The 25,000-nt window shown below is 60.5% G+C and overlaps 2 non-coding genes across 2 annotated transcripts; both read right to left on the bottom strand.

Annotated features, from left to right (window-relative positions):
- Positions 1-3,884: 3,884 nt before the first annotated feature.
- LOC131861338 (5S ribosomal RNA) lies at positions 3,885-4,003 on the bottom strand. Its single transcript, XR_009360413.1, has one exon. It is a non-coding gene; the product is annotated as a 5S ribosomal RNA (ribosomal RNA).
- Positions 4,004-11,820: 7,817 nt separating this feature from the next.
- LOC131861138 (5S ribosomal RNA) lies at positions 11,821-11,939 on the bottom strand. The gene has a single exon (XR_009360215.1). It is a non-coding gene; the product is annotated as a 5S ribosomal RNA (ribosomal RNA).
- Positions 11,940-25,000: the final 13,061 nt, after the last annotated feature.

The following is a 25,000-nucleotide window of genomic DNA, read 5'->3' as shown; positions in this document are numbered from 1 at the left end:
CACCTTGGTGCGCACAACTTGCCTGGGCTGCGCACCAGGAAGGGCTCAAGATGGCACCCGCGTTCCGTTTTTTTCACTATCTTTCAGAACGGAAATTTTAAAATCTCGTTTTTTTTTGCCTTTTCTGGAAATTAGTGAAGGCAGCGCATCAAAGGTGCGCAACGCTGGTGCGAACCTGGGAGCGCTCCGATGTGTGCTCCAAGGTGCGGCGTGCACGAAGTCGGACCCCGGTTTGCCCCGGGTGCGCACCTCGCGTGCACCTTGGTGCGCACACCTTGGCTGGGTTGCGCGCCCTGGTGGGCACCATGGTGCGCACCAAGGAGCGCTCCGAAGTGTGCTCCAAGGTGCGGCGTGCACGAAGTCGGAGCCCGGTTTGCCCCGGGTGCGCACCTCGCGTGCACCTTCGCCGCGGTGGGCACCATGGCGTGCACGAAGTCGGAGCCCGGTTTGCCCCGGGTGCGCACCTCGCGTGCACCTTCGCCGGGGTGGGCACCTTGGTGTGCAGACCTTGGCTGGGTTGCGCGCCCTGGTGGGCACCATGGTGCGCACCAAGGAGCGCTCCGAAGTGTGCTCCAAGGTGCGGCCTGCACGAAGTCGGAGCCCGGTTTGCCCCGGGTGTGCACCTCGGGTGGGCACCTTGGTGCGCATGCCTTGCCTGGGCTGCGCACCAGGGCGGGCTCAAGATGGCACCCGCGTTCCTTTTTTTTCACTATCTTTCAAAACGGAAATTTTAAAATCTCATTTTTTTTTGCCTTTTTCTGGAAATTAGTGAAGGCAGCGCATCAAAGGTGCGCACCTCGCTGCCCACCACGGTGCGCAACGCCGGTGGGCACCCGGGAGTGCTTCGAAGTGTGCTCCAAGGTGCTGCGTGCACGTTGTCGGAGCCCGGTTTGCCCCGGGTGCGCACCTCGCGTGCACCTTCGTCGGGGTGGGCACCTTGGCTGGGTTTGCCCCGGCTGCGCTCCGAAGCGGGGTTATTGGAGCGCCGCCTCTTTTTTTGTCGGAGCGTTTGGTGGGGTTTCTCGCATTGGCTCTTCCGAGGCCCGGTTGCCACCCTAGCGCGCACGAAGTCGGAAGTAGGGTTAATTGCCCGGGTGCGCACCTTTGCCAGGGTGGGCACCTTACCTGGGCTGCGCACCAGGGCGGGCTCAAGATGGCACGCGCGTTCCGTTTTTTTCACTATCTTTCAAAACGGAAATTTTAAAATCTCCTTTTTTTTTTGCCTTTTCTGGAAATTAGTGAAGGCAGCGCATCAAAGGTGCGCACCTCGCTGCCCACCTTGGTGTGCTCTGAGGTGCGCACCCGGGAGCGCTACGAAGTGTGCTCCAAGGTGCGGCGTGCACGTTGTCGGAGCCCGGTTTGCCCCGGGTGCGCACCTCGCCTGCACCTTGGCCGGGGTGGGCACCTTGGCTGGGTTTGCCCAGGGTGCGCTCCGAAGCGGGGTTACTGGAGCGCCCCCTCTTTTTTTGTCAGAGCGTTTGGTGGGGTTTCTCGCATTGGCTCTTCCCAGGCCCGGTTGTTGGGTGCGCTCCCACCCTGGCGCGCGCGAAGTTGGAAGTTGGGTTAATTGCCCGGGCGCGCACCTTCGCCAGGGTGGGCACCTTGGTGCGCACACCTTGGCTGGGCTGCGCACCAGGGCGGGCTCAAGATGGCACCAGCATTCCCTTTTTCTCACTATCTTTCAAAACGGAAATTTTAAAATCTCGTTTTTTTTTTGCCTTTTATGGAAATTAGTGAAGGCATCGCATCAAAGGTGCGCACCTCGCTGCCCACCTTGGTGTGCTCCGAGGTGCCCACCACGGTGCGCAACGCCGGTGCGAACCCGGGAGCGCCCCGATGTGTGCTCCAAGGTGCGGCGTGCACGAAGTCGGACCCCGGTTTGCCCCGGGTGCGCACCTCGCGTGCACCTTGGTGCGCACACCTTGGCTGGGTTGCGCGGCCTGGTGGGCACCATGGTGCGCACCAAGGAGCGCTCCGAAGTGTGCTCCAAGGTGCGGCGTGCACGAAGTCGGAGCCCGGTTTGCCCCGGGTACGCACCTTCGCCGGGGTGGGCACCTCGGCTGGGTTGCGCGCCCTGGTGCGCACCAAGGAGCGCTCCGAAGTGTGCTCCAAGGTGCGGCGTGCACGAAGTCGGAGCCCGGTTTGCCCCGGGTGCGCACCTCGCGTGCACCTTCGGCGGGGTTGCGCGCCCTGGTGGGCACCATGGTGCGCACCAAGGAGCGCTCCGAAGTGTGCTCCAAGGTGCGGCGTGCACGAAGTCGGAGCCCGGTTTGCCCCGGGTGCGCACCTCGCGTGCACCTTCGGCGGGGTTGCGCGCCCTGGTGGGCACCATGGTGCGCACCAAGGAGCGCTCCGAAGTGTGCTCCAAGGTGCGGCGTGCACGAAGTCGGAGCCCGGTTTGCCCCGGGTGCGCACCTCACGTGCACCTTCGCCGCGGTGGGCACCATGGCGTGCACGAAGTCGGAGCCCGGTTTGCCCCGGGTGCGCACCTCGCGTGCACCTTCGCCGGGGTGGGCACCTCGGCTGGGTTGCGCGCCCTGGTGCGCACCAAGGAGCGCTCCGAAGTGTGCTCCAAGGTGCGGCGTGCACGAAGTCGGAGCCCGGTTTGCCCCGGGTGCGCACCTCGCGTGCACCTTCGCCAGGGTGGGCACCTCGGTGCGCACACCTTCTCAATGTTTTCTTGCCTTTTCTGGAAATTGGTGAAGGCAGCGCATCAAAGGTGCGCACCTCGGTGTGCTCCGAGGTGCGAACCCGAGAGCGCTCCGAGGTGCCCACGAAGTCGAAAGTCGGGTTAATTGCATTGTTTTCCCCGGGTGCGCTCCGAGGTGCGCAACATCGGCGCGCACCAAGGAGGGCTCCGAAGTGTGCTCCAAGGTGCGCACGATGGCGTGCACCTCTGGTGCGCACGATTCGGAGCTCGGTTTGACCGGGGTGCGCACACCTTGGCTGGGTTGCGCACCTTTTGTGCGCTCCAAGGTGCGCACGAAGTCGGAGCTCGGTTTGCCCCGGGTGCGCACCTTCGCCAGGGTGCGCACCTTGATGCGCACGCCTTGGCTGGGCTGCGCACCTTGGTGGGCGCCATGGTGCGCACCTTTCGTGCGCTCCAAGGTGCGCACGAAGTCGGAGCTCGGTTTGCCCCGGGTGCGCACCTTGGTGGGCGCCATGGTGCACTCCGAGGTGCCCAAGATTGGTGCGCACCAAGGAGCGCTCCGAAGTGCGCTCCAAGGTGCGCGCGAAGTCGAAAGTTGGGTTAATTGTCCGGTTTGCCTCGGGTGCGCACCTTGCGTGCACCTTCGCCAGGGTGGGCGCCTTGGTGCGCACACCTTGGCTGGGCTGCGCACACCTTGGCACCCGCGTTTCCTTCATTTTAAATTTTTTTTTTTTACAATCTCTCAAGTGGGAAATTCTATAATCTCAACTTTTTTTGCCTTTTCAGGAAACTTTTGAATGGAGCGCATCATTGGTGCGCTCCGAAGTGTGCTCCAAAGCTCTCTCCAGCTGCGTGCACCTGCCCTGGCCGCGCACCCGGCCCCGCCCAGCTTCGCTCACCTGTCCCGGGCGTCTGGTGCGGAACCTTAGAGTAAGAAACATCACCGTGCACCTTGGCCAACGTGCGCGACTCGACCGAGCGCGCACTGGCCGAGGTGCACACCGATTTCACCTGGGTGCGCGCGCAGCACCTCGGGCGCACCGGGGTGCGCGCACAACGCCCGGGTTGCACCGTGGCCTGTGTGCTCGGGGCGCCTCGGGTGCACGCTCGGTGTCGCCCCCGCGCGCGCGGTAGTGCGGGCAGCGCACCCCGGCCCGGCCCGGCCCCGACGAGAACGCAAACGGGCAAAAGGTTTATTCAAATAGCATTGCGATGCCCGGCGAAAAACTAAAAAAGGGTGCAACACCGGGACTTCCCGGGAGGTCACCCATCCCAGTACTACTCCGGCCCAAGCGCGCTTAACTGCGGAGTTCTGATGGGATCCGGTGCACTAACGCTGGTATGATCGCACCCGTTATGAGCTTGTCGCAGTGTGTACTTAGCAAACCGCGACCCACGTGCGAATCCACCCCGGCCACCCACCCCCGTCGAGGTGCACACCCTCCCTCGCGAAGTGCGCCCCGTTCGCCAAGTGTGAGCCCTGCCCGGGTGCGCGCACCTTGCTAGGGCGTCGGGTGTGCACCCGGCCCGGCCTACGTGCGTGCACCTGTAGGGGGCGTCGTGTGCGTGCAGTGTCCCGTCTGCAACGCGGTGCCCACACACCACCTCGGGCGCAACGACCTGCGCTCACATGTGGGCCGAGTGCACCTTGGTGCATGTTCGGGGCGCCTCGGGTGCACGCTCGATCTTGCCCCGGTGCACCAAGGCGCTCGGTTTGCCCCGGGTGCGCACTTGGTGCAAGGTGGGCACCCAAAATAGGGATCAAGCACCAAAACACAAGTTTCGGGATGCAAAATGGGACCCAAGGACCACAAATGCGTTCCAAGACCCATGATGGGTCCACGAGAACAAAAATGTGTTCCGAGACTTAATAAACAAATATTGGGTTTTAGGAGAAGAAACATGCTCTGATGCCCAAAACGAGAATCGACCCCGAAAAGGCCACAGGCCAAAAGTGGGATGCGAGACAAAAAAAAATGGGACCCGAGGACCAAAATTGGGTTCCCAGGTCGAAGACAGGGCAACCGGACAAGAAACGACCTCTAAGGCTCGAAATGAGTCCCGACGACTAAAACTTGACAAGAAGCACCCATCAGGCACCCAACTCGACACCCATGGGATGCCGACCCACCCGGGCTTCCACCTAGCACACCTTGGCACCCACCCACCCTCGCACCCAACCTCGCACCCAACTTAGCACCTTTGAACCCACATTGGCACTCACCCTGACCCTGGCACCTTGGAACCCACATTGGCACTCACCTTGACCCTGGCACCCACCTTTGCACTCACCTTGGGACCCACCCTGGCTCCCACCTCGGCACCCACCCAGACACCCACCTTGGTTCCTTGGCACCCACCTTGGATCCTTGGCACCCACCCCGACACCCACCTTGGCACGCAACTTGGCTACTTGCCACCCACCTTGGCTCCTTGACGCCCACCCCGACAACCACCCCGTGACCTACCCTGGCTAGGGTTGGTGCACACCCACCCTGGTGCCCACCTTGGCACCCACCCTATGACCCACCTTGGCACGCACCTTAGTACCCACCCCGTTACCCACCCTAGGACCCACCCCGTGACCCACCTTGGCCAGGGTGGGTGCCTTGGTGCGCACAACTTGCCTGGGCTGCACACCAGGGCGGGCTCAAGATGGCACCCGCGTTCCGTTTTTTTCACTATCTTTCAAAACGGAAATTTTAAAATCTCATTTTTTTCTTTTTTTTGCCTTTTCTGGAAATTAGTGAAGGCAGCGCATCAAAGGTGCGCAATGCTGGTGCGAACCCGGGAGCGCTCCGATGTGTGCTCCAAGGTGCGGCGTGCACGAAGTCCGAGCCCGGTTTGCCCCGGGTGCGCACCTCGCGTGCACCTTCGCCGGGGTGAGCACCTTGGCTGGGTTGCGCGCCCTGGTGCGTACCAAGGAGCGCTCTGAAGTGTGCTCCAAGGTGCGGCGTGCACGAAGTCGGAGCCCGGTTTGCCCCGGGTGTGCACCTCGGGTGCGCACCTCGCGTGCACCTTCGCTGCGGTGGGCACCTTGGCTGGGTTGCGCGCCTTGGTGGGCACCATGCAGTGCACGAAGTCGGAGCCCGGTTTGCCCCGGGCGCGCACCTCCGCCAGGGTGGGCACCTTGGTGCGCACAACTTGCCTGGGCTGCGCATCAGGAAGGGCTCAAGATGGCACCCGCGTTCCGTTTTTTTCACTATCTTTCAGAACGGAAATTTTAAAATATCGTTTTTTTTTGCCTTTTCTGGAAATTAGTGAAGGCAGCGCATCAAAGGTGCGCAACGCTGGTGCGAACCTGGGAGCGCTCCGATGTGTGCTCCAAGGTGCGGCGTGCACGAAGTCGGAGCCCGGTTTGCCTCGGGTGCGCCCTGGTGGGCACCATGGTGCGCACCAAGGAGCGCTCCGAAGTGTGCTCCAAGGTGCGGCCTGCACGAAGTCGGAGCCCGGTTTGCCCCGGGTGTGCACCTCGGGTGGGCACCTTGGTGCGCATGCCTTGCCTGGGCTGCGCACCAGGGCGGGCTCAAGATGGCACCCGCGTTCCTTTTTTTTCACTATCTTTCAAAACGGAAATTTTAAAATCTCATTTTTTTTTGCCTTTTTCTGGAAATTAGTGAAGGCAGCGCATCAAAGGTGCGCACCTCGCTGCCCACCACGGTGCGCAACGCCGGTGGGCACCCGGGAGTGCTTCGAAGTGTGCTCCAAGGTGCTGCGTGCACGTTGTCGGAGCCCGGTTTGCCCCGGGTGCGCACCTCGCGTGCACCTTCGTCGGGGTGGGCACCTTGGCTTGGTTTGCCCCGGCTGCGCTCCGAAGCGGGGTTATTGGAGCGCCGCCTCTTTTTTTGTCGGAGCGTTTGGTGGGGTTTCTCGCATTGGCTCTTCCGAGGCCCGGTTGCCACCCTGGCGCGCACGAAGTCGGAAGTAGGGTTAATTGCCCGGGTGCGCACCTTTGCCAGGGTGGCACCTTACCTGGGCTGCGCACCAGGGCGGGCTCAAGATGGCACGCGCGTTCCGTTTTTTTCACTATCTTTCAAAACGGAAATTTTAAAATCTCCTTTTTTTTTTGCCTTTTCTGGAAATTAGTGAAGGCAGCGCATCAAAGGTGCGCACCTCGCTGCCCACCTTGGTGTGCTCTGAGGTGCGCACCCGGGAGCGCTACGAAGTGTGCTCCAAGGTGCGGCGTGCACGTTGTCGGAGCCCGGTTTGCCCCGGGTGCGCACCTCGCCTGCACCTTGGCCGGGGTGGGCACCTTGGCTGGGTTTGCCCAGGGTGCGCTCCGAAGCGGGGTTACTGGAGCGCCCCCTCTTTTTTTGTCAGAGAGTTTGGTGGGGTTTCTCGCATTGGCTCTTCCCAGGCCCGGTTGTTGGGTGCGCTCCCACCCTGGCGCGCGCGAAGTTGGAAGTTGGGTTAATTGCCCGGGCGCGCACCTTCGCCAGGGTGGGCACCTTGGTGCGCAAACCTTGGCTGGGCTGCGCACCAGGGCGGGCTCAAGATGGCACCAGCATTCCCTTTTTCTCACTATCTTTCAAAACGGAAATTTTAAAATCTCGTTTTTTTTTTGCCTTTTATGGAAATTAGTGAAGGCATCGCATCAAAGGTGCGCACCTCGCTGCCCACCTTGGTGTGCTCCGAGGTGCCCACCACGGTGCGCAACGCCGGTGCGAACCCGGGAGCGCCCCGATGTGTGCTCCAAGGTGCGGCGTGCACGAAGTCGGACCCCGGTTTGCCCCGGGTGCGCACCTCGCGTGCACCTTGGTGCGCACACCTTGGCTGGGTTGCGCGGCCTGGTGGGCACCATGGTGCGCACCAAGGAGCGCTCCGAAGTGTGCTCCAAGGTGCGGCGTGCACGAAGTCGGAGCCCGGTTTGCCCCGGGTGCGCACCTTCGCCGCGGTGGGCACCATGGCGTGCACGAAGTCGGAGCCCGGTTTGCCCCGGGTGCGCACCTCGCGTGCACCTTCGCCGGGGTGGGCACCTCGGCTGGGTTGCGCGCCCTGGTGCGCACCAAGGAGCGCTCTGAAGTGTGCTCCAAGGTGCGGCGTGCACGAAGTCGGAGCCCGGTTTGCCCCGGGTGTGCACCTCGGGTGCGCACCTCGCGTGCACCTTCGCTGCGGTGGGCACCTTGGCTGGGTTGCGCGCCTTGGTGGGCACCATGCAGTGCACGAAGTCGGAGCCCGGATTGCCCCGGGCGCGCACCTCCGCCAGGGTGGGCACCTTGGTGCGCACAACTTGCCTGGGCTGCGCACCAGGAAGGGCTCAAGATGGCACCCGCGTTCCGTTTTTTTCACTATCTTTCAGAACGGAAATTTTAAAATCTCGTTTTTTTTTGCCTTTTCTTGAAATTAGTGAAGGCAGCGCATCAAAGGTGCGCAACGCTGGTGCGAACCTGGGAGCGCTCCGATGTGTGCTCCAAGGTGCGGCGTGCACGAAGTCGGACCCCGGTTTGCCCCGGGTGCGCACCTCGCGTGCACCTTGGTGCGCACACCTTGGCTGGGTTGCGCGCCCTGGTGGGCACCATGGTGCGCACCAAGGAGCGCTCCGAAGTGTGCTCCAAGGTGCGGCGTGCACGAAGTCGGAGCCCGGTTTGCCCCGGGTGCGCACCTCGCGTGCACCTTCGCCGCGGTGGGCACCATGGCGTGCACGAAGTCGGAGCCCGGTTTGCCCCGGGTGCGCACCTCGCGTGCACCTTCGCCGGGGTGGGCACCTTGGTGTGCAGACCTTGGCTGGGTTGCGCGCCCTGGTGGGCACCATGGTGCGCACCAAGGAGCGCTCCGAAGTGTGCTCCAAGGTGCGGCCTGCACGAAGTCGGAGCCCGGTTTGCCCCGGGTGTGCACCTCGGGTGGGCACCTTGGTGCGCATGCCTTGCCTGGGCTGCGCACCAGGGCGGGCTCAAGATGGCACCCGCGTTCCTTTTTTTTCACTATCTTTCAAAACGGAAATTTTAAAATCTCATTTTTTTTTGCCTTTTTCTGGAAATTAGTGAAGGCAGCGCATCAAAGGTGCGCACCTCGCTGCCCACCACGGTGCGCAACGCCGGTGGGCACCCGGGAGTGCTTCGAAGTGTGCTCCAAGGTGCTGCGTGCACGTTGTCGGAGCCCGGTTTGCCCCGGGTGCGCACCTCGCGTGCACCTTCGTCGGGGTGGGCACCTTGGCTGGGTTTGCCCCGGCTGCGCTCCGAAGCGGGGTTATTGGAGCGCCGCCTCTTTTTTTGTCGGAGCGTTTGGTGGGGTTTCTCGCATTGGCTCTTCCGAGGCCCGGTTGCCACCCTGGCGCGCACGAAGTCGGAAGTAGGGTTAATTGCCCGGGTGCGCACCTTTGCCAGGGTGGGCACCTTACCTGGGCTGCGCACCAGGGCGGGCTCAAGATGGCACGCGCGTTCCGTTTTTTTCACTATCTTTCAAAACGGAAATTTTAAAATCTCCTTTTTTTTTTGCCTTTTCTGGAAATTAGTGAAGGCAGCGCATCAAAGGTGCGCACCTCGCTGCCCACCTTGGTGTGCTCTGAGGTGCGCACCCGGGAGCGCTACGAAGTGTGCTCCAAGGTGCGGCGTGCACGTTGTCGGAGCCCGGTTTGCCCCGGGTGCGCACCTCGCCTGCACCTTGGCCGGGGTGGGCACCTTGGCTGGGTTTGCCCAGGGTGCGCTCCGAAGCGGGGTTACTGGAGCGCCCCCTCTTTTTTTGTCAGAGCGTTTGGTGGGGTTTCTCGCATTGGCTCTTCCCAGGCCCGGTTGTTGGGTGCGCTCCCACCCTGGCGCGCGCGAAGTTGGAAGTTGGATTAATTGCCCGGGCGCGCACCTTCGCCAGGGTGGGCACCTTGGTGCGCACACCTTGGCTGGGCTGCGCACCAGGGCGGGCTCAAGATGGCACCAGCATTCCCTTTTTCTCACTATCTTTCAAAACGGAAATTTTAAAATCTCGTTTTTTTTTTGCCTTTTATGGAAATTAGTGAAGGCATCGCATCAAAGGTGCGCACCTCGCTGCCCACCTTGGTGTGCTCCGAGGTGCCCACCACGGTGCGCAACGCCGGTGCGAACCCGGGAGCGCCCCGATGTGTGCTCCAAGGTGCGGCGTGCACGAAGTCGGACCCCGGTTTGCCCCGGGTGCGCACCTCGCGTGCACCTTGGTGCGCACACCTTGGCTGGGTTGCGCGGCCTGGTGGGCACCATGGTGCGCACCAAGGAGCGCTCCGAAGTGTGCTCCAAGGTGCGGCGTGCACGAAGTCGGAGCCCGGTTTGCCCCGGGTACGCACCTCGCGTGCACCTTCGCCGGGGTGGGCACCTCGGCTGGGTTGCGCGCCCTGGTGCGCACCAAGGAGCGCTCCGAAGTGTGCTCCAAGGTGCGGCGTGCACGAAGTCGGAGCCCGGTTTGCCCCGGGTGCGCACCTTCGCCGCGGTGCGCACCATGGCGTGCACGAAGTCGGAGCCCGGTTTGCCCCGGGTGCGCACCTCGCGTGCACCTTCGGCGGGGTTGCGCGCCCTGGTGGGCACCATGGTGCGCACCAAGGAGCGCTCCGAAGTGTGCTCCAAGGTGCGGCGTGCACGAAGTCGGAGCCCGGTTTGCCCCGGGTGCGCACCTCGCGTGCACCTTCGGCGGGGTTGCGCGCCCTGGTGGGCACCATGGTGCGCACCAAGGAGCGCTCCGAAGTGTGCTCCAAGGTGCGGCGTGCACGAAGTCGGAGCCCGGTTTGCCCCGGGTGCGCACCTCGCGTGCACCTTCGCCGCGGTGGGCACCATGGCGTGCACGAAGTCGGAGCCCGGTTTGCCCCGGGTGCGCACCTCGCGTGCACCTTCGCCGGGGTGGGCACCTCGGCTGGGTTGCGCGCCCTGGTGCGCACCAAGGAGCGCTCCGAAGTGTGCTCCAAGGTGCGGCGTGCACGAAGTCGGAGCCCGGTTTGCCCCGGGTGCGCACCTCGCGTGCACCTTCGCCAGGGTGGGCACCTCGGTGCGCACACCTTCTCAATGTTTTCTTGCCTTTTCTGGAAATTGGTGAAGGCAGCGCATCAAAGGTGCGCACCTCGGTGTGCTCCGAGGTGCGAACCCGAGAGCGCTCCGAGGTGCCCACGAAGTCGAAAGTCGGGTTAATTGCATTGTTTTCCCCGGGTGCGCTCCGAGGTGCGCAACATCGGCGCGCACCAAGGAGGGCTCCGAAGTGTGCTCCAAGGTGCGCACGATGGCGTGCACCTCTGGTGCGCACGATTCGGAGCTCGGTTTGACCGGGGTGCGCACACCTTGGCTGGGTTGCGCACCTTTTGTGCGCTCCAAGGTGCGCACGAAGTCGGAGCTCGGTTTGCCCCGGGTGCGCACCTTCGCCAGGGTGCGCACCTTGATGCGCACGCCTTGGCTGGGCTGCGCACCTTGGTGGGCGCCATGGTGCGCACCTTTCGTGCGCTCCAAGGTGCGCACGAAGTCGGAGCTCGGTTTGCCCCGGGTGCGCACCTTGGTGGGCGCCATGGTGCACTCCGAGGTGCCCAAGATTGGTGCGCACCAAGGAGCGCTCCGAAGTGCGCTCCAAGGTGCGCGCGAAGTCGAAAGTTGGGTTAATTGTCCGGTTTGCCTCGGGTGCGCACCTTGCGTGCACCTTCGCCAGGGTGGGCGCCTTGGTGCGCACACCTTGGCTGGGCTGCGCACACCTTGGCACCCGCGTTTCCTTCATTTTAAATTTTTTTTTTTTACAATCTCTCAAGTGGGAAATTCTATAATCTCAACTTTTTTTGCCTTTTCAGGAAACTTTTGAATGGAGCGCATCATTGGTGCGCTCCGAAGTGTGCTCCAAAGCTCTCTCCAGCTGCGTGCACCTGCCCCGGCCGCGCACCCGGCCCCGCCCAGCTTCGCTCACCTGTCCCGGGCGTCTGGTGCGGAACCTTAGAGTAAGAAACATCACCGTGCACCTTGGCCAACGTGCGCGACTCGACCGAGCGCGCACTGGCCGAGGTGCACACCGATTTCACCTGGGTGCGCGCGCAGCACCTCGGGCGCACCGGGGTGCGCGCACAACGCCCGGGTTGCACCGTGGCCTGTGTGCTCGGGGTGCCTCGGGTGCGCGCTCGGTGTCGCCCCCGCGCGCGCGGTAGTGCGGGCAGCGCACCCCGGCCCGACCCGGCCCCGACGAGAACGCAAACGGGCAAAAGGTTTATTCAAATAGCATTGCGACGCCCGGCGAAAAACTAAAAAAGGGTGCAACACCGGGACTTCCCGGGAGGTCACCCATCCCAGTACTACTCCGGCCCAAGCGCGCTTAACTGCGGAGTTCTGATGGGATCCGGTGCACTAATGCTGGTATGATCGCACCCGTTATGAGCTTGTCGCAGTGTGTACTTAGCAAACCGCGACCCACGTGCGAATCCACCCCGGCCACCCACCCCCGTCGAGGTGCACACCCTCCCTCGCGAAGTGCGCCCCGTTCGCCAAGTGTGAGCCCTGCCCGGGTGCGCGCACCTTGCTAGGGCGTCGGGTGTGCACCCGGCCCGGCCTACGTGCGTGCACCTGGAGGGGGCGTCGTGTGCGTGCAGTGTCCCGTCTGCAACGCGGTGCCCACACACCACCTCGGGCGCAACGACCTGCGCTCACATGTGGGCCGAGTGCACCTTGGTGCATGTTCGGGGCGCCTCGGGTGCACGCTCGATCTTGCCCCGGTGCACCAAGGCGCTCGGTTTGCCCCGGGTGCGCACTTGGTGCAAGGTGGGCACCCAAAATAGGGATCAAGCACCAAAACACAAGTTTCGGGATGCAAAATGGGACCCAAGGACCACAAATGCGTTCCAAGACCCATGATGGGTCCACGAGAACAAAAATGTGTTCCGAGACTTAATAAACAAATATTGGGTTTTAGGAGAAGAAACATGCTCTGATGCCCAAAACGAGAATCGACCCCGAAAAGGCCACAGGCCAAAAGTGGGATGCGAGACAAAAAAAAATGGGACCCGAGGACCAAAATTGGGTTCCCAGGTCGAAGACAGGGCAACCGGACAAGAAACGACCTCTAAGGCTCGAAATGAGTCCCGACGACTAAAACTTGACAAGAAGCACCCATCAGGCACCCAACTCGACACCCATGGGATGCCGACCCACCCGGGCTTCCACCTAGCACACCTTGGCACCCACCCACCCTCGCACCCAACCTCGCACCCAACTTAGCACCTTTGAACCCACATTGGCACTCACCCTGACCCTGGCACCTTGGAACCCACATTGGCACTCACCTTGACCCTGGCACCCACCTTTGCACTCACCTTGGGACCCACCCTGGCTCCCACCTCGGCACCCACCCAGACACCCACCTTGGTTCCTTGGCACCCACCTTGGATCCTTGGCACCCACCCCGACACCCACCTTGGCACGCAACTTGGCTACTTGCCACCCACCTTGGCTCCTTGACGCCCACCCCGACAACCACCCCGTGACCTACCCTGGCTAGGGTTGGTGCACACCCACCCTGGTGCCCACCTTGGCACCCACCCTATGACCCACCTTGGCACGCACCTTAGTACCCACCCCGTTACCCACCCTAGGACCCACCCCGTGACCCACCTTGGCCAGGGTGGGTGCACCCACCCTGGTGCCCACCTTGGCACCCACCCATCCTAGCACCCAGCCTGTGACCGGGCTTGGAACCCAACCTTGCACCCGCACCCGTCTTGGCCAGTGTGGGTGCGCACCCATCCTGGCACCCACGTTGTGACACACCCTTTAACCCACGCACCCTAGCACCCACGTTGGCACCCACCTTGGAACCCAACCTAGCAACTTGGCACCCACCCCGTGACCCACCTTGGCATCCACCATAGCAGTCGCCGACTTGGCACCCACCTCGGCACCCACCTTGACACTTGTGGACCCACCTTGCCACTCACCCTAGCATCGACCCATCCTAGCACCCACCCTGGCACCTTTGCACCCTAGCACTCACCCATCCTAGCACCTAACCTGTGACCCACCTTGACACTCACCCTCGCACCCACCTTGGAACCCAACCTAGCACCCACCCACCCTGACACCAACCCTAGCACCTACCCACCCTTGCACCCACCCTGTGACCCATCTTGGCACCCACCCATCCTACCACTCAACCTATCACCCACCTTCTCACCCACCTTGGCATCCACCTTAGCACCCACCCACACTGGCACCTTGGCACCCACCTCGGGCAAGGTGGGTGCACACCCACCCTGGCACCCAATTTAGAACCCACCGAGCATGTTACCCACCTTGGCACCCACATTGCAGCCCACCCTAGTACCCACCCTATGACCCACATTGGCATCCACACCCTAGCACCCAGGCACCTCGACACCCGCCTTGACACCCACCCTAGCACTGAACCTGTGACCCACCTTGGAACTCACCCTAGAACCCACCCACCCTGTGAACCACCTTGGCATCCACCTTAGCACCCACCCACCTTGGCACCCACTCTAGCACTCACCCATCCTAACACCCAACTTGTTACCCACCTTGGCACCCGCCCTCGCGTCCACCTTGAAACCCACCCTAGCACCCACCCACGCAGGAGCCCACCTTGGCACCCAACCTAACACCCACGCATCCTGGCACCCAACTTGTGACCCACCTTGGAACCCACCCTAGTACCCACCTTTGAACCCACTATATCACCAACCCACCTTGGCACCCACCCTATGACCCTCTTTGGAATCCACCCTAGCACGCACCCACCCTGGCACCCACCATGGAGCGCACCCTAGCACCCACCCACCTCGGCACGCACCTCAACACCCACCTTGGTGTGCGCACTGCGCCAACCTCTCAAAGACCCTATGTGGTGCGCTCCAAAGTGTACACCTTTGGTGCGCTCCAAGGTGCGCACCTTTGGTGCACACCGAGGTGCACACCAAAGTGTGCACCGAGGTGAGCACCAAAGTGCACTCCAGGGTGCACACCAAGGCGTGCACCTTTGGTGCGGTCAATGCAAACGAATTCGGAAGTTGGGGTCGATGTCCTAATCGCTGCTGCAGACTACACGTATGAGAATCGGACAAATAGCTTTATATAGGGGAGGTGTTGCGTTTGATGGGTCGACTCCCCTGGTTGTGTGCACTGCACCAACTTCAAAGACCCTGTCTTGTTTAAGAAGTCAAAAGTTGGGGTGGATGTCCTAATCATTGCTGCAGTCTACGCATGTATGAGAATCAGACAAATAGCTTATATAGGGGAGGTGTTGCATTCGGTGGGTTGACTCCCCTGGTTGTGCGCACTGCGCCAACCTCAAAGACCCCGCATAGCAGAAGAAGTCGGAAGTCGGATTTTGGTGAGCACCAAGGCGTGCACCTTTGGTGCGGTCAACGCAGACGAATTCAGAAGTTGGGGTGGATGTCCTAATCGTTGTTGCAGGCTACACATGTATGAGAATCAGACAAATAGCTTATATAGGGGAGGTGTTGGGTTTGATGGGTCAACTCCCTTGGTTGTGCGCATTACGCCAACCTCAAAGACCTTGTTTTCGTTAAGAAGTCAAAAGTTGGGGTCAATGTCCTAATGGCTCCTGCAGGCTACACATGTATGAGAATCGGACAAATAGCTTATATAGGGGAGGTGTTGGGTTTGATGGGTCGACTCCCCTGGTTGTGCGCATTACGTCAACCTCAAAGACCTTGTTTTCGTTAAGAAGTCAAAAGTTGGGGTCGATGTCCTAATTGCTCCTGTAGACTACACATGTATGAGAATCAGACAAATAGCTTATATAGGGGAGGTGTTGGGTTTGATGGGTTGACTCCCCTAGTTGTTCGCATTACACCAACCTCAAAGACCTTGTTTTCGTTTAGAAGCCGAAAGTTGGGGTCGATGTCCTAATTGCTCCTGCAGGCTACGCATGTATGAGAATCAGACAAATAGCTTATATAGGGGAGGTGTTGGGTTTGATGGGTCGACTCCCCTGGTTGTGCGCATTGCGCCAACCTCAAAGACCCTGCATTGCGGATGAAGTCGAAAGTCAGAGTTTGGTGTGCTACAAGGTGTGGTCGAAGGTGCTCACCTAGGTGTGCACCTTTGGAGCACAGGAAAAGTGCCCTCCAAAAGTGCGCACCTTTGGAGTGCACAAAAGTGCCCTCCAAAAGTGCGCACCTTTGGAGCGCAGAAAAGTGCCCTCCAAAAAGTGCCCTCCAAAAGTGCGCACCTTTGGAGCGCAGAAAAGTGCCCTCCAAAAAGTGCCCTCCAAAAGTGCGCACCTTTGGAGCGCAGAAAAGTGCCCTCCAAAAAGTGCCCTCCAAAAGTGCGCACCTTTGGAGCGCAGAAAAGTGCCCTCCAAAAAGTGCCCTCCAAAAGTGCGCACCTTTGGAGCGCAGAAAAGTGCCCTCCAAAAAGTGCCCTCCAAAAGTGCGCACCTTTGGAGCGCAGAAAAGTGCCCTCCAAAAAGTGCCCTCCAAAAGTGCGCACCTTTGGAGCGCAGAAAAGTGCCCTCCAAAAAGTGCCCTCCAAAAGTGCGCACCTTTGGAGCGCAGAAAAGTGCCCTCCAAAAAGTGCCCTCCAAAAGTGCGCACCTTTGGAGCGCAGAAAAGTGCCCTCCAAAAAGTGCCCTCCAAAAGTGCGCACCTTTGGAGCGCAGAAAAGTGCCCTCCAAAAGTGCGCACTTTTGGTGCGCACCAAGGCGCTGGTTCGGTCGTTGCAGGCGAGTTCGGAAGTTGGGGTCGATGTCCTGAGCGGAGGTGCAAACTACACAGGTGTCGGAATCGGACAAATAGCTTATATAGGGGAGGTGTATGCTTCGATGGGTCGACTCCCCAGGTTGAGCGCACCGCGCCAACCTCAAAGACCCTACGGTATGGATGAAGTCGGAAGTTGGGTCCGATGACCGATTCGATTAGTAGGTATGCTCATGAGGTCGGAATTTGGGTCCGATGACCTGCCATGTGCAGGAAGGCGAATGTTGACACTGTGCGTTGCAAGGTGCACACCAAGGCGCTGGTGCGGTCTTTTTAGTCGAGTTCGGAAGTTGGGGTCGATGTCCTGATCGGAGGTGCAAGCTACACAGGTGTGGGAATCGGACAAATAGCTTATATAGGGGAGGTGTATGCTTCGTTGGGTCGACTCCCCGGGTTGAGCGCACCGCGCCAACCTCAAAGACCCTACGGTATGGATGAAGTCGGAAGTTGGGTCCGATGACCGATTCGATATGTAGGCATACTCGCGAGGTCGGAATTTGGGTCCGATGACCTGCCACGTGCAGGAAGGCGAATGTTGGCACTGTGCGTTGCAAGGTGCGCACCAAGGCGCTGGTTCGGTCGTTGGAGGCGAGTTCGGAAGTTGGGGTCGATGTCTTGATCGGAGGTGCAAACTACACAGGTGTGGGAATCGGACAAATAGCTTATATAGGGGAGGTGTATGCTTCGTTGGGTCGACTCCCCGGGTTGAGCGCACCGCGCCAACCTCAAAGACCCTACGGTATGGATGAAGTCGGAAGTTGGGTCCGATGACCGATTCGATATGTAGGCATACTCGCGAGGTCGGAATTTGGGTCCGATGACCTGCCATGTGCAGGAAGGCGAATGTTGGGACTGTGCGTCGCAAGGTGCGCACCAAGGCGCTGGTGCCGTCGTTGCAGTCGAGTTCGGAAGTTGGGGTCGATGTCCTGGTCAGAGGTGCAAACTACACAGGTGTGGGAATCGGACAAATAGCTTATATAGGGGAGGTGTATGCTTCGATGGGTCGACTCCCTGGGTTGAGCGCACCGCGCCAACCTCAAAGACCCTACAGTATGGATGAAGTCGGAAGTTGGGTCCGATGACCGATTCGATACGTAGGCATATTGGCGAGGTCTGAATTTGTGTCCGATGACCTGCCATGCGCAGGAAGGCGGAATTTGGGTCCGATGACCGAGTTGATGGCGTGCCATGCGCAGAAAGGCGGAATTTGGGTCCGATGACCGAGTTGATGTTGATGGCCCGCCATGCACAGGAAGGCGGAATTTGGGTCCGATGACCGATTTGAAGGCGTGCCATACGCAAAAAGGCGGAGTTTGGGTCCGATGACCGAGTTGATATTGATGGCCCGCCATGCGCAGGAAGGCGGAATTTGGGTCCGATGACCTGACATACGCATGGAGTCCGACTCGGGGGCCGATGTTCGATTCGATGACTTGCATTGTGGGTAAAGTCGGAAGTTGTGGTCTTTGACCCGATTCGATGACCAGACTTCGGCTGCTTGAGAATCGGACAAATAACTTATATAGGGGAGGTAGTGTTCTCGAGCATCCTCCCCCCGTGCCCGTTTATGTCGATTGATGCTGGTGCTCGACTGGTTGGAGCGCTCGGATGCAAAAATCTTGCACCAGGATTTATCGATTGTGATGGACACGGCAAGTCTCCTGATTGCTATGCAGGAGCTCATCGTGAATCTCTATGCGGCCTTGGTATGGACTCGACCTGCGGAATGGTTCGGCAATGGTAGTCGCTCCAACACGTCCTTGCAATGGCCACAGAGGTGATTCGACTAGAGCTCCAGTCTAGCTTTTGGGTTGCTTGGCGGACTGGTATAGCCGCGATCGAGTTCCGGCCATGAACGTTTTAGATAGCTCTTGGGCTTTCTGGGACGGAAGTCGGAAGTTTGGGCTGTTGTCCGATTTGATGACCATTCTTCGGATGTGTGAGAATCGGACAAATAACTTATATAGGGGACTGTGTTGTCTCACGCAGCCCCCTCCGTGCCCCTCTATCTCGACCGATGTTGGTGCTTGAAAGGGTTGGGATCGCTCGGATTTATAAACGTGCACCACCATTTGTCGAGTGTGAGGGACGCGGCAGGTCTCCTAAATGCTATGCGGGCGCTCTCTGAGAATCTCTATCCGGCCTCGACACAGACTAGTCTTGCTGAATGGTTTGGCACTGGTAGTCGATCCAACACGTCGTTGTTGTGGCCGCCTAGGCGATTCGATTCGAGCCCCCGTCTAGCTTTTGGGTTGCTTGGCGGATTTTGCCCTATCCGCAAGTGAGCTCGGTCCCTAAACGTTCGAGAAACCCGATTGCTATGCGCCGACTCTCTTTCTTGCGAGCCTCCATCTAGCTTTTGGGTCTCTACGGAACGGAAGTCGGAATCTGGGACCGTTGTTTGATTCGACGAGGCAGACTACGGTTGTGCGAGAATCGGACAAATAACTTATATAGGGGAGGTGTTGACTGGAGCATTCTCCCCCGTGCCCCTCTAACTCGACCAATGCTGGCGCTCGAACGGTGGTAGCGCTCGGATTTTCATTGAGCGCCAGCATTGGTCGATTTAGAGGGGCATGCGAGATTCCCGAATGCTATGCGAGGGCTCTAACGGAAATGTCTATTGGTTTCGGTATGGATGCAATTGCGAGTGGTTCGGCAAAGGTAGTCGTTCCGATGCGTCCATGTCGTGGCCAAATCGATAATTCGATTTGAGCCCTCGTATAGCATTTGGGTCTCTCGATGTGATTCCGCATTCCAGTCCCTTTGGGCACTGCTTGAGCCGCATCCCAGGGGGTTCCCTTCCCAATAATCTGCCTCGCAACCCGATTGCTATGCGGTGAGGCTCCTCGGCCGCCTCGGAACTATCTGTGTATCAGACGCATCGCGGGATAAGGGGTTGGCAACGGTAGTCGCCCCAAGCGCGTCCGATGCTTGGACCATTCCGAGGCGGCCCTGAAGCCTCTTCCGTCTAGCCGTTGGGTCCTTCTCGCCGCATCCCTCGCCTCGCACCCCGATTGCTATGCGGTGAGGCTCCTCGGCCGCCTCGGAACTATCTGTGTATCGGACGCGTCGCGGGATAAGGGGTTGTCACTGGTAGTCGCCCCAAGCGCGTCCGATGCTTGGACCATTCCGAGGCGGCCCTGAAGCCTCTTCCGTCTAGCCGTTGGGTCCTTCTCGCCGCATCCCTCGCCTCGCACCCCGATTGCTATGCGGTGAGGCTCCTCGGCCGCCTCGGAACTATCTGTGTATCGGACGCGTCGCGGGATAAGGGGTTGTCATTGGTAGTCGCCCCAAGCGCGTCCGATGCTTGGACCATTCCGAGGCGGCCCTGAAGCCTCTTCCGTCTAGCCGTTGGGTCCTTCTCGCCGCATCCCTCGCCTCGCACCCCGATTGCTATGCGGTGAGGCTCCTCGGCCGCCTCGGAACTATCTGTGTATCGGACGCGTCGCGGGATAAGGGGTTGTCACTGGTAGTCGCCCCAAGCGCGTCCGATGCTTGGACCATTCCGAGGCGGCCCTGAAGCCTCTTCCGTCTAGCCGTTGGGTCCTTCTCGCCGCATCCCTCGCCTCGCACCCCGATTGCTATGCGGTGAGGCTCCTCGGCCGCCTCGGAACTATCTGTGTATCGGACGCGTCGCGGGATAAGGGGTTGTCACTGGTAGTCGCCCCAAGCGCGTTCGATGCTTGGACCATTCCGAGGCGGCCCTGAAGCCTCTTCCGTCTAGCCGTTGGGTCCTTCTCGCCGCATCCCTCGCCTCGCACCCCGATTGCTATGCGGTGAGGCTCCTCGGCCGCCTTGGAACTATCTGTGTATCGGACGCGTCGCGGGATAAGGGGTTGTCACTGGTAGTCGCCCCAAGCGCGTCCGATGCTTGGACCATTCCGAGGCGGACCCGAAGCCTCTTCCGTCTAGCCGTTGGGTCCTTCTCGCCGCATCCTTCGCCTCGCACCCCGATTGCTATGCGGTGAGGCTCCTCGGCCGCCTCGGAACTATCTGTGTATCGGACGCGTCGCGGGATAAGGGGTTGTCACTGGTAGTCGCCCCAAGCGCGTCCGATGCTTGGACCATTCCGAGGCGGACCCGAAGCCTCTTCCGTCTAGCCGTTGGGTCCTTCTCGCCGCATCCCTCGCCTCGCACCCCGATTGCTATGCGGTGAGGCTCCTCGGCCGCCTTGGAACTATCTGTGTATCGGACGCGTCGCGGGATAAGGGGTTGTCACTGGTAGTCGCCCCAAGCGCGTCCGATGCTTGGACCATTCCGAGGCGGACCCGAAGCCTCTTCCGTCTAGCCGTTGGGTCCTTCTCGCCGCATCCCTCGCCTCGCACCCCGATTGCTATGCGGTGAGGCTCCTCGGCCGCCTTGGAACTATCTGTGTATCGGACGCGTCGCGGGATAAGGGGTTGTCACTGGTAGTCGCCCCAAGCGCGTCCGATGCTTGGACCATTCCGAGGCGGACCCGAAGCCTCTTCCGTCTAGCCGTTGGGTCCTTCTCGCCGCATCCCTCGCCTCGCACCCCGATTGCTATGCGGTGAGGCTCCTCGGCCGCCTTGGAACTATCTGTGTATCGGACGCGTCGCGGGATAAGGGGTTGTCACTGGTAGTCGCCCCAAGCGCGTCCGATGCTTGGACCATTCCGAGGCGGCCCCGAAGCCTCTTCCGTCTAGCCGTTGGGTCCTTCTCGCCGCATCCCTCGCCTCGCACCCCGATTGCTATGCGGTGAGGCTCCTCGGCCGCCTTGGAACTATCTGTGTATCGGACGCGTCGCGGGATAAGGGGTTGTCACTGGTAGTCGCCCCAAGCGCGTCCGATGCTTGGACCATTCCGAGGCGGCCCCGAAGCCTCTTCCGTGTAGCCGTTGGGTCCTTCTCGCCGCATCCCTCGCCTCGCACCCCGATTGCTATGCGGTGAGGCTCCTCGGCCGCCTTGGAACTATCTGTGTATCGGACGCGTCGCGGGATAAGGGGTTGTCACTGGTAGTCGCCCCAAGCGCGTCCGATGCTTGGACCATTCCGAGGCGGACCTGAAGCCTCTTCCCTCTAGCCGTTGGGGCTTTCTCGCCGCATCCCTCGCCTCGCACCCTGATTGCTATGCTGTGAGGCTCCTCGGCCGCCTTGGAACTATCTGTGTATCGGACGCATCGCGGGATAAGGGGTTGGCAGTGGTAGTCGCCCCAAGCGCATCCGATGCTTGGACCATTCCGAGGCGGCCCTGCAGCCTCTTCCGTCTAGCCGTTGGGGCCATCTCGCCGCATCCCCCACCTCGCACCACGATTGCTATGCGGTGAGGCTCCTTGGCCGCCTCAGAACTATCTGTGTATCGGACGCATCGCGGGATAAGGGGTTGTCACTGGTAGTCGCCCCAAGCGCGTCCGATGCTTGGACTATTCCGAGGCGGCCCTGCAGCCTCTTCCGTCTAGCCGTTGGGGCCATCTCGCTGCATCCCCCACCTCCTCGGCCGCCTCGGAACTATCTGTGTATCGGACGCATCGCGGGATAAGGGGTTGGCAGTGGTAGTCGCCCCAAGCGCGTCCGATGCTTGGACTATTCCGAGGCAGCCCTGCAGCCTCTTCCGTCTAGCCTTTGGGGCCATCTCGCCGCATCCCTCGCCTCGCACCCCGATTGCTATGCGGTGAGGCTCCTCGGCCGCCTGGGAACTATCTTCGTATCGGACGCATCGCGGGATAAGGGGTTGTCACTGGTAGTCGCCCCAAGCGCGTCCGATGCTTGGACTATTCCGAGGCGGCCCTGTGGCCTCTTCCGTCTAGCCGTTGGGGCCATCTCGCCGCATCCCCCACCTCGCACCCCGATTGCTATGCGGTGAGGCTCTTCGGCCGCCTTGGAACTATCTTCGTATCGGACGCATCGCGGGATAAGGGGTTGTCACTGGTAGTGGCCCCAAGCGCGTCCGATGCTTGGACTATTCCGAGGCGGCCCTGCAGCCTCTTCCGTCTAGCCGTTGGGGCCATCTCGCCGCATCCCCCACCTCGCACCCCGATTGCTATGCGGTGAGGCTCCTCGGCCGCCTTGGAACTATCTTCGTATCGGACGCATCGCGGGATAAGGGGTTGTCACTGGTAGTCGCCCCAAGCGCGTCCGATGCTTGGACTATTCCGACGCGGCCCTGTGGCCTCTTCCGTCTAGCCGTTGGGGCCATCTCGCCGCATCCCCCACCTCGCACCCCGATTGCTATGCGGTGAGGCTCCTCGGCCGCCTTGGAACCATCTTCGTATCGGACGCATCGCGGGATAGGGGGCTGTCACTGGTAGTCGCCCCAAGCGTGTCCGATGCTTGGACCATTCCTAGGCGGCCCTGAAGCCTCTTCCGTCTAGCCGTTGGGGCCTTCCCGCCCCATCCCTCGCCTCGCACCCCCGATTGCTATGCGGTGAGGCTCCTCGGCCGCCTTGGAACCATCTGTGTATCGGACGCATCGCGGGATAAGGGGTTGGCACTGGCAGTCGCCCCAAGCGCGTCCGATGCTTGGACCATTCCGAGGTGGCCCTGAAGCCTCTTCCGTCTAGCCGTTGGGGCCTTCCCGCCCCATCCCTCGCCTCGCACCCCGATTGATATGCGGTGAGGCTCCTCGGCCGCCTTGGAACTATCTGTGTATCGGACGCATCGCGGGATAAGGGGTTGGCACTGGTAGTCGTCCCAATCGCATCCGATGCTTGGACCATTCCGAGGCGGCCCTGCAGCCTCTTCCGTTTAGCCGTCGGGGCCTTCCCGCCGCATCCCTCGCCTCGCATCCCGATTCCTATGCGGTGAGTCTTCTCGGCCGCCGCGGAACTATACCTGTTATTGCTACTGCATCCTTCGGCTGGTAACCTCCTCTGCCGCCTTGGAACGTTCTCTTTGTCGGACGCGTCGCGGGATAAGGGGTTGGCACTGGTAGTCGCCCCAAGCGCGCCCGATGCATAGACCGCTCCGAGTCGACCTTGCTTTCAGCCTCTCACATGCATAGACCTCTCTGAGTCGACCCTGCAGCCTCTCACGTTTAGCCTTTGGAATCTCGCCTCACAACATGATTGCTATCCTTGATGCATCCCTTGCCTCGAGCCCTGATTGCTTTCTTGGCTGCATCCCTCCTCTCCTCACAGCCCGGTTGTCATCACTGCTTCATCCGTCGCTTCATGCATTCTGGCTGCTGGGCCCTTCCCACCGCACACCTCGATTGCTATCTCTTCTGCATCACACACCCCGATTGCTATCTCTGCTACATCCCTCGGCTCTCACTTCTGCATCCTTCGCCTCACACCTCGATTGCTATCAATGCTGCATCCGTAACCTCACACCCCGATTGCTATGCGGGGAGGCTCCTTGGCCGCCTTGGAAATTTCTGTGTGTCGGACGCACCGCGGGATAAGGGGTTGGCACTGGTAGTCGCCCCAAGTGCGCCCGATTCTTAGACCGCTTCGAGGTGACCTCGTAGCCTCTTTCGTCCAGGCTTCCTGCCTTCAACGCCCTTTTTACACCTCGATTGCTATGCGCGGGCTCGTTGGCGTCTATCACCTCTCTGCGAAGAGTGGCACGATGATTGTTGGGGTAAATCGTAGCAGTCCGATCTCTGGCCTTGGGCCATTGTGAGGGCTGATCGATTTCCTGTGCGCATCTCGTGTTCGCCCAGTAACAGACTCGACGACTTGTAATCGGTCTTGTTCCCGATTGTTCCTGGAGGTAGTCTTCGGAACTCTTGGATTTGACCTGTCACTCGAACTGTCCTCTTCCGAGGATGCTTGTGTGTGTGTGCTTGTGCCATTTCCTTGGCGGTATTAACGAGATATTAAAGAGCGGAGTGAGCGCCTCGCCCAGCTATGTTTGGGGCTCTCACTCCCTTACCCGGTGTGCGACCGCTTTGCACGTAGGTTGCGGAGCATCGCGACTCTTTCGATGTTTGGCGGTTGTCTTCCGGTGATGCGTTGGTCCCGAAGTGCACGTTACTAGCATTTCTGCCATTGTTCTCGATCTTTGGCACGTTCCTTCGTTGCAATTGGATATATATCTCCGTTTATACGCGCAGGCTTCTCCCGCCTATTCAGCGCTGTCCCACTCTCAGCACTCTCGTGGTCTCCTTGGCTTCTCTCTCCCGTGAGCGAGCTCTCTTCTCGAGTCTTTTCCATGTCCCATGGAGGTTGCCTTGCGAAATTCGGGCACACAAACGTGACCGGATAAGAGCGGAATTGCCTATGAGGAGAAGCTCACCTTAGGGAGCAGCAATGCCGAGTGTTTCGACAGAGGGTAGAGGGGGCGTTGTTTGGGCGGTTGCACAAAAGAGTGCTACGTTTGCACTGAAGGTTGCTTCTTCGTCTCCGACGAACTCTTCGAGGCAAAAAAGCTTGTTTACGGGGTCGAGGTGGGACTGTTCGTGCGAGTTGCGCCACCAAAAGTGCGTAGGGGGCATATACCTGGGAAATGGATGTCTCTGAGTGGCCTTACTCGGTCGCGTGCACGGTGCATTCTCTAACGGCAGGACTGTCGCGAGCATGTGCGGTTCGGATGTTTTCGGGTAAAGGGTTCCGTACGGGATGTTCTTCCCAGGCTCCTGTGAACCGAGACTCTGCATCGTCATGCTCCGGCTCCCGTGGGTGCTTCATGCCTCGTCGAGCTGTTTGTCGTGGACGATTAAGGCCGAGGCCTTCCTTCGAGAGGGGAATTGTTCAGGCTGGTCGAGGCGGGATTGTTCGTGCGGGGTGCACCACCAAA

This window comes from Cryptomeria japonica, unplaced genomic scaffold (assembly GCF_030272615.1).
Source record: "Cryptomeria japonica unplaced genomic scaffold, Sugi_1.0 HiC_scaffold_24, whole genome shotgun sequence".
Lineage (NCBI taxonomy): Eukaryota > Viridiplantae > Streptophyta > Pinopsida > Cupressales > Cupressaceae > Cryptomeria > Cryptomeria japonica.
Note: the sequence above shows the minus strand (reverse complement) of the source record. Positions and strands in the feature narration are given on the sequence as shown.